Raw genomic sequence first — 10,338 nt, 5'->3', positions numbered from 1 at the left:
ACCGTGGGGTGTATACTGTTACAAGATGATACCATTCGGTCTGAAGAAATTGAACTATGCTTGACCTGATTCTCGTTAAGAGGGGATACGTAGGCAACCTTATGAGTTCGGTCATATCATAATAAAATTTTCATTTCCTCCAAGTTCAAAAACTGGGGCAGAATTTTGAGGAAGACCCTCAAAATTCCGGAGCAAGTCCACCCAACGCCATCCCCTTTGCCTTAAAACTTTACTTTCTTTTTATGGAACTTGTTCAAATTTTATGTCTTATTATTTGAGTCATACAATTCCCAACATGCTTTATTTATTTGTTTCAACTACTTATCTATTAAAGGACTAATTCATACGTATAAGTTCGGCCAGGACCCACCGTTGTGGACCAGGAGGGGTGCATAACACCTTCCCCTGAAGGTTATCTCGAGCCCTTGCCCTAAATCTCTGGTACTGCAAACCAATCCAAGAGTTAATCACTCTAGGTGCCCTAACGCACCATAATTTGTTAGGTGGCGACTCTTCAAAATACCCAATTCCCAAAAGGAAATGAGTTAATATTCCCATAAATGTCGAAACCCGGACTTTCCCGTCAAAAAGGAAAAAAAGGGGGCGCGACAACACCAGGAGTCCTCAATTTCAATAGCTCTTTCATTTCAATCCTTGATCCGTTAACCATCCGAACTCAACCCGAGGCTTCAAGAACTCAACCAAATACACTAACAAGTCCTAAAATACCATACGAACTTAATCGAGCCCTCAAATTACACCAAACAATGCTAAAATCACGAATCACCTTCCAATTAAAACTTAAATAACTTGAAACATCAATTTCTACTTTCGATGCCGAAACCCATCAAATCACTTCCGATTGACCTCAAATTGTTCACACAAGTTACATTCGGCATTACGAACCTACTCCATCTTCCGAAATCAAAATCCGACCCAGATATAAAAAAGTCCACTTTCGGTTAAACTTTTCAAAAATTTCAATTTCTAACTTTAGCCAAACGACTCCAAAATGACCTACAGATCACCAAATCCACTTCCGGACACACTCCCAATACCAGAATTGCCATACGAAGCTATTCCTAGACTCGGAATCCCAAATGGACATTGATTACATTGTAATGCACTTCACCCCAAATTTATGAAATTCTTCCAAAATGCTAACTTCCACAATAGGCGTCGAAATGCCCCCGGGTCATCCAAAACCCGATCTGGACATATGCCCAAGTCCAAAATCATCATACGAACTTGTTGGAACCTTCAAATCCCGATTCCTAAGTCGTTTACTCAAAATCAACCCTTAGTCCGATTCTTCCAACTTAAGTCGTTTACTCAAAATCATCATAAGAATTCTTTTTTTTTTTCAAATCAACTCCGAACTCCTTGAATTTCAATTCCGACCACGCATACAAGTCATAATACCTAAAGTGAAGCTACTCATGGCCTCAAACTGCTGAAGGACGTGCTAGAGCTCAAAACAACCGGTCCGGTCATTATAATATGAGATGGACCTCACCAGATGGGTCATCACAACTCAAATCACACGGATACACTGGTTTCTTGTCAAATATTACGCCCGACGCTACCAAGGCAAACAGCCCGATCCCATAAGAGTATTTTATAGAAATGCCAAGGCGAACAACCTAGTTCCATAATAATGTATACACCATTGAGGGTCAAGCAACACGAACCATAGATGCATCTATTATATAGACAAAGCGAACAACCCGCTCCCATAAGAATGTGGTACATAATCCTGCAGAGGCAATCAGCCTGATCCCATTAGAGTAAGAAGCTTTAACGGGTCCTTGACCCCACTCACGAATAAACGTGTGAGTTATGAATTTTAAGGAAAGCTTTGCGATGAAAATGCACAACGCGGGAGGAATTCATAAGGGGAGCACAAATTATTTCATGGATTATCAAGCTCGTCACGTCTCTACAATAGCGTGTCTATCATCCTATCCAAGTCTAGTCTTAAGTCGTAACGCGAAATAAAGGAATTAAACGAGCAAAAATCACGCAAATATTATAGTTATAAAATAGCGTGAACCCAAGTCTACCCGGATATAATAAGGAATTCTAGCATAGGCACGGACACTCGTCACCTCATACATGCACAGCTTCCAAAACGGGGTAAATTCCCCTCACAGGATTAGACAGGAGATTTACCTCGCTCCGAAATTCCATAACTGGCTCCAACGCCACTCTAACACCTCAAACCGATGTCATCTGCTTCAAAACTAATCAAACAATGTGCAAACCAATAAAAATATACTCTAATACTTATAATAAATCAATTTATAACAATTTCCAACTACGCTCGAAAAGCCAATAAAGTCAACCTCCATTTCCACGTGCCTAAAACCTGACAAAACTCACAAAATCCGTCAACCCATTTAATTATGAGTTCAACCATACTAGTTTCACTCAAATCCGACTCCGAATCGACGTTCAAAACTCAAAAATTCACTCTATGAAACTTTAGACAAAACCCCCTAATTTCTCTTTTTCAATCATCAACCAAATGCCAAAAACGAGGATAGATTCATGAAATATAACCAAAACCGAGTAGAGAACACTTAACCCAATCAATATGAAGAAAATTGCTTCAATCCGAGCTCCATAACTCTAAATATAATAAAATGGCCGAAACCCCAAAAATATAGCGTCTGCCCAGGTATTTACCCTCTACGATCGTAGAAAATGCTTCGTGATCACGAAGCATTACTTTTCTCAGCTCAAAATTGCCCTTCGCGATCACAAAGAACAAGCTGCCACACTTTTGCAAACAACCTCTAGTGTAATATTCATAACGTTTTGTACAAAACTCCAAATGAAAAATGGTTGGACTTTTCAAAAACTAGACACCAAGCTACAACTATAATTTTTTGGATCATCTCCAAATTTCTAAAATATATTGCATAATATGAGCTTCCAAAGTCAACCCTGTGTAATTTCTTCTTAGTGAACGCGAATCTATCTCCACGAACGCGATTCGCAGACCCCTTTCTCCAATTTTCTCTTCGCGAGCGAGGTCCAATGTCCGCGATCGTGATGCACACTGTTGTAGCCAAAATCCAGCAGTTAAAAATGGCCTAGAATTGGTTTGAAATCACTCAAAAACTCACCCGATCCTCTCAGGACCCTATCTTAACATACCAACAAGTCCCAATACCTTATACAAACTTATCCAAAGGCTTGAAATGCCACAAATAACATAAAAATCATGAATCGATGATAAAAATCTTTCTTTCAACTTTCAAACTTCCAAACTTCGACGAACACATCTGAATCATATCAAAACATTCTGGAATGACACATAGCTTTACGCACAAGTCACAAATCATGATATGAACCTATTCCAAGGCTTGAAACCCTACACGGACATTGATATCACCAAAGTTGACCTCAAGCCAAACCTAGAAAATTCTAAAATCTTCAAAATGCCAACTTTCCACAATAAGCACTGAAATGCTCCCGGGTGACTCGATACTCAACCGGAATATATGCCCCATTCCGAATCATCATACGAACCTATTAGAACCTTCAAATTCTGATTCTGAGGTTATTTATTCAAAAGTCATACCTTAGTCGATTCTTCCAACTTAAAGCTTCCGAAATTTGAATTTTCTATCTAAATCAACTCTAAACTTCCCGAAATTCGATTCCGACTATGCCAATAAGTCATAAACATGAAGTGAAGCTACCCAAGGCCTCAAACCACTGAGTGACGCACTAGAGATCAAAATGACCGGTCAGGTCATTACATTCCCCTCCCCCCCACTTTAACATATATTCGTTCTCGAATGTTCCAACGATAACACCTCGTACACTTGCCCCTGCCCCCACAACCCATGTGAGCACATTAGCTCGAGCCAGACTGAAGATCCTCCCTATAACCTTAGCTAATAAGCCTTAGAACAAAATTACAACATCCGAAATTCTCCACGAGACCCGATACTAACATACGAACACGGTATCAATCACTACACACTGTACCAAAACATGATCATGCACTGTTGCTGAAATCACACCATGCACCACATAATTCACATGCCCATAATAACATTCTTCGATCACAATAGTTACAATTTCACAAAGCCAATGGCCGCAATACACCTCATAACAAATGTAAGCCCTATTCCAACCCTCACAATACCGCACGACGAAAGAGATGTGTAGAAACTCATAACCACTTACCAAAATGATAATTCATGGAGTCTCTTCACCTGACAAGAGCCATTACCTCATTCTGAACTAAATAACAGTATTATCTCTTTAATACACCCTACTTAAATCTGATCGCACTAATTTCAAGTCCAATAACCTCGTCTCAGCCCGTACAAGATGCTCGGGGAATAAGCCACCTCTATCACTGTCTAAAATCTCATACAGCAGCATCAAGCGCCAACAATATACAACTCGAATATTACTCATAAAGAAGAATGAACTCCGGTAAGGAGCTACCCGATCGTGTAATGAATAAAACAGCCGAATGACGCTATGAACCTTTCTTAGAGAATGAGAAACAAAATACACAGAATTAAGCATAGGTATTTGTACTCAACATCTCATTGTTACAACATACAACCCGATCCACACATGATATCGTTCGGGCGTGCAACCCGATCCAAATAACATACCCATGGCGGCATGCCACCCGATCAGAACAAACCCGTGGCGTCGTGTCATCTAATCCAAACAATATACTCGTGGAGGCATGCCACCCGATGCACACAACTACCAACAAGGAAACACACATCAGCCATAATTCTTATACTTACAAAATGCCCGAATATCGACCACAAAAACACCAAGTCTATAATACAACCCTGGGGAGACGGATAGCGCCATACGCTACAAAACCCAAGCATGACTAAGGTGCAATAAATGACCTGCATCTCGAGAGCCATCCTGCTCATATAATACCACAAGCTACACGGGACCACAACATTTGTGCAAATAATCAAGCCGTCACATAACCCACTTAGCACAATAGAGTATTACATGGAATAGCTAGTGTGAGCACCTTTTTTGACTATATTTGAGTTTTTCATCACTTTTAGTAGGTAAATATATCTGAAGTTTAATCTACATATTTTAGCTCTTATTTCTCCTTTTATATATTTTGTTTAGGAGTAGTATTTTTATTTTCATCTATTAATCAATAAAGGAAAAAATCAAAATCACATAAAAGGAAAGAAGTTTTAATTTGGACTATTTCTCTTAAAGTCTTACTTTGTCCAAATTGGGCCAAACCTAAGCCCAATAGCTAATAACCCATCAGATTTTCTCCTCCCCAAAACCCTACATCTTTTATATATCTCATCATCTAATTCCTTGATCTTAGCTAAGACCTGAAAAATCGCTCAAAACAATCGACCCTGTTGCATTTCCTTAAAGAGGGAATCTCCATCGCCACTCTCTCTTGGACAGAAGAGAATTCGAGCAACAGTGGCCTCCCATAGATCTGTTTGGCTCCAAGTTCAGTAGCTCAAACACACACGAGCACCATGTTAGCCATTTTCTTCATCCAAATCTTAACCTCTGAAATACCTAAAAAATACAGCAAACCAGCTGCGAAAATAGCAAAAACACAACTGTAAATCAGCACAAAAACACTGCCAAAATCAGCTCCGCACAACACCACAAACAACCCTGCAACAATAGCATTATTGGGTTGAGGTTAATGTCTGAGGTCGTCGAAGTTCCGATTGAAGTTTCCGGTCAGAGTTTGGGACACTTTTCTGATGCAGGTATCTCTTACTGTTTATCAAGACTTCTAGGATTCTTTGGTAATTTCACTTGCCCCATTATTTATATTTATGATGTAATTTACTGTTATTGATGTAATTCATTCAAGTTTCAATGTGAAGATATTTGCTACTTGTCATTGTTGGAAATTAAAAAGTCACCACCTGACTGCTCACTAGTTTAGGCTATCTTATGAGCAATGGTCAGCTCAGCTACTTTGCATTTAATGTTGCTTCTAATTCCCCAATATCCTTGAAATCAAAAGTAAGAAAGAGTCAGAAACAATAAATCGATCCTTAGTTCCCGTAGAAGGGGTTCAAAAGCTTGTGATACACACCTTTGTCTTTTGGTGCATATTCTCTTATAATTTCCAAATTCTCTAGACATTCTTTTTATCTGTTTTCCAACATTAGGCATTAATTGATCATGTGATTCCTCATTTTAAAAGTAACTTTGCACTCATTATAAATCATTGTGACTATGGGTGCGGTTCCTGTGGCATAGTCATGATACATAATCCTAATTCGAGTGTGCGTTTCACGTGACTCGACTCCAACTTCAATAATAATAAAATAAGCATGTCGTAAATCGCGGGTGCATTTCATGTGGCGCGGTTTGCAACGTGTACTGAAATGACGAGTGTACGACATCGTGACTTGTTCTAGAAATAATTATATAAATACTAAAAGCGGTTAGAAGTTTAAAAATGCACAATAGGTTTAAGCAAATAATAAATCAGATAATTAGCCAATTATTAATAGTTGAGCGATCGTGCTAAAACCATGGAACATGAGAATGCCTAACATCTTTTCTCGGGTTAACAGAATTCCTTACACGGTCTTCTGTGTTCGCTGACCATAAATAAGAGTCAATTTTCTCAATTTGGGATTTTAAGATAAACCGGTTCCTTGGGATACCATAATAAATATCCCAAGTGGCGACTCTGAATCAATAAATAATCCCATTTCGATTTATGTCACTTTAATTGGAAAAACTCCATATCCCCTCAGGAAAAAAAGAGGTGTGACAGCTCTGGCAACTCTGCTAGGGATAAGAATCTAGAATCTCTGGTTCATGGTTAAGAATTCGAGCTTAAAATTACTATGATAGTTGTCTTTTTATTTATTATATTATTTTTACATGTATTGAGATTTATTTGCTAAATCTCACTTTTTTCCGCTTTGATATTGAGTGAACTGCATATAAACTGCGACGAAACATTTTTCTCTCTAAGTCTTCCAAATCATCTGGGAAGCGTGCGCTTCGCATGGCTTCTTTTCTGTTAGAGTCATATGCCAATTTTACACTGACGTTCGGATAAGTTTCAAAAGCCTATGAAGCTTCTATATTCCCAGTAAGCTGCCCCTCCCCTCTCGGCGCGAGCTGTCCGCTCTGGTAAGCCAGGTCTAGAACAGTACACCCAGGTTTTAAACCTATAATAACATAGCCTCTTGCCGGATCCCTAGTAGGAACACTTGTTTGCATCACATGCATTTGACTTTGGTGACTCAACGCAGGGGTTGGGTCCGTTTAGGGCAGGTGTATCCGAAATAAAAAGACCATCCTGATGCATTCTACATGCTACTTCCGCATCTGTTGTTTCGGCTTGCTTTTTGATCGGATTCTAGAATAGGGAAAGAAAATTAAAAAAAAAAGAGAAAAAGAAAACTAGAGTGAGCTAGGAAATAGAAAATTCACCAGGTTCTGAAAAATTCAAGTATTTGAAAAAATCCTAAAACTCTACTGAAATATTGAAAAAAAAAAAGATAAGAAAAGACAAGGTCATTTCAAAATGAGCCCAAAATATTCAAGTGCCATGTTTCCCTATTCCGTCAAAACTGACCGAAATACACGGGTCTGATTCTCACCGGATGTGAGATACATAGGCAAACCATATCGGTTACGGCCCACAATTTTTAAAAAAATTTAAAAAAAATTTCCTTTATGGAAGTCTTCTTTAGAAAGTATTTTAAAAACTATTTCATACTTTCTGAAATAATTTGGAAAGTCTTTATTTTAGACCCCAATTTTTAAAAATACAAAAACATTTTCTTTTAATTTCTGTCAATATCCAAAACTTTTTTCATTTTCCTTTCTTTCGAAAATTCAAAAGAAACTAAAGATTCAAAAAATATTTTCTCTTTTCTTTCGAAGTATGTCTTTCATAAATTCAAAGTAAAAGTCCAAAAATCGAAAAATATTTTATTTATTCTTTAGAAGTTTTTCTTTTGAAATTCCCAAAAAAAATTCAAAAATAGAAGTTCAAAAAGAAATATATTTTCTTCATTTATAGAAGTCTTTCATTCAAAAAAAACCAAACCAAAATTCAAAAATATGTTTTTTTCGGAAGTCTTTCTCCCACAATTCAAAAAAAAAAAAATAAAATAAAAAAACCGAAAGCCAAAAATATTTTCTTCTTTCTTATGTAGAAGTCCTTCTTTCGAAAAAAAAGAAGAAGAAAACAAATCGAAATCCATTTTTTTTCTTTCTTCTCTATGAGTCTTTCTTTCGGATAAAAAGAAAATACAAAATCCCAAAAAAAAGATTTAGTTTATTTCTTTTATTCCTAATCTTTCCGAACTACGCAAGATCCGATTCATGTTACTACATGATACGTAGGCAACCCATATCAGGTTCGATCGAATGATTTAAAAAAACATGGAAAAAAGAGAGAAAAGAAAAAAAACAAAAAAAAGAGAAAAAGGAAAAAAGAAAGAGAGTGTTTATTCTAACATGCTTGTTGTTTTGAAATAAAAGGTAGTCAAAGGTGGTCGGTTTGTTGGTTTGCAATGGAGAGTCTCAAAAACGATCCAAGATCCCTCGAAAATAAAAGCATCTTATCCACCAATGGAACAAACACCACTGTTGTTGACTCAAGGTCACGAAAAGGCAAGTAGACAAGTTGGTGATAAAAATGGAGGCGAATATGGGGTTGACTTTACCAAATTTGAGCAATTGGACATGGCTTGCTCGGGATGATTTGATGATGGGAAGACATAAGAATTCTTCCAAGTTCTTTAGTAATTTAATTGCTTTGAAATTTCCCATATCCTCAGTCCTGAAATACGACAACCAATATTGAGAATGTTTGATAAAAAAGTCAAAATTTGAGTGCTAAATCAGAAAGAATAAAAGGGTTGAATGCCGTAGCAGTGTCGATGTGCAAATTATTAGCTAAGATGTCGCTTAGTAAATGGAAAGTCACTCCTCTTTTAGCCATGGTAGCTTATTTTTTCATTTTTTCTTCTTCTTTTTGTGTTATCAGACCCTTCTTTCCTTTATTTAAAAAAAAAATAATCAGTCATTTTGTGTCCATTCTGTGCATAGTTCTTTTCACGCTAGTTCTAGTAACATGACATGCATGCGAAATTTTTGGCCAGATCTTAGAAAATTGATTTAGTCTTGAATTGGATAAGTGAGAAAGAGCCACTTTTAAAGATCAATAAGGATCTCTACCTTTTAAATCATTAAGCAGATCAGGCTTAAGGATGATCGGATGGGTTGAAGTTTGTTTATCACTAAGAGATAGAAAGTATTTTTTTTTCAAAAGAAGGTGTATTCCAGTCAACTTGAAATGGATCAGTTTATTGGCAAAATGCATCTTCTACATCAAGACAAAACCCAAGAAAAAGTCATCCAAATTGAAAAGGGTCATTCACCGCGTGGAACGTATTGCTCATACAGCTTTACACTGAAAAATACCCAGAAAGCAATATGTCCATTAATGTCGTGTTTGTGAAAGGCTAACATGATTGGAGTTCTCAAGGCTAGAAGACCCTTTTTTCTGCTACCCAAACACTTTATACTCTTTGTTACCCTTTTTAAGCCCGTGTTATTTTGTTTGACCACCTTCTTTTGGATTCAAGTTTAGAGTCAAAAGTCCAAACAAAAAATAAAAAATAATAATAATAAAAGTCCATGCCCCAAGAGTACAAACTAGGACAACCCTTAAAAAGTTCAAGTGAAAAAAAGAAAAGAAAAGAACAATCAAAAGTTCATGCCCCCAGAAAATAAAAGTCGTGACATTTTGTTTTGACAAAAAAAGGAGAGGAAAAAAAAGAGAAAAAAAGGAAGAAAGAATAAAAAGGGACAGAGAAACCGAAAGAAAGATGAATTTTTGTTAGTTAGGTCAGATGTTTGAATTATATTGGACCTAATTCTTTTAAAAAAGGATACATAGGCAGCCTTATATGGTTCGGTCCAACCAAATAAGAATGCAAAAAAAAAAAAAAAAAAAAAACCAAAAATTCCCCAATATAAAACCGGGGCAAAGATTTTGTTTCACTTTTGAAAGAGTCGATTCCAAGAGTTGTAAGTCTACAACCCCTCATTTCGAATCTACTTTGAGCCTTCATGTCGTCCTTTTTTTCAACCCTATCCAAAAACCTTTCAAATAAAGACCTCCTCATATTCCTTCAAGAATGCCAAGAGAAATATGCAATGAGCAACGGTTGTCCTGGGACATAAAACACTATAAAGTTGCTCACAAAAAAGGGGGAAATAAAAGTAAAAAAAAAATGAGAGAGTCTTACTAGTGAAAATCCTCACGGGCACTGTAAGGCGGCGGTAAGCAGATATAAA

This window comes from Nicotiana tabacum, chromosome 22, assembly GCF_000715075.1.
Source record: "Nicotiana tabacum cultivar K326 chromosome 22, ASM71507v2, whole genome shotgun sequence".
Classification (NCBI taxonomy): Eukaryota; Viridiplantae; Streptophyta; class Magnoliopsida; order Solanales; family Solanaceae; genus Nicotiana; species Nicotiana tabacum.
This window is presented reverse-complemented; position numbering follows the sequence as displayed.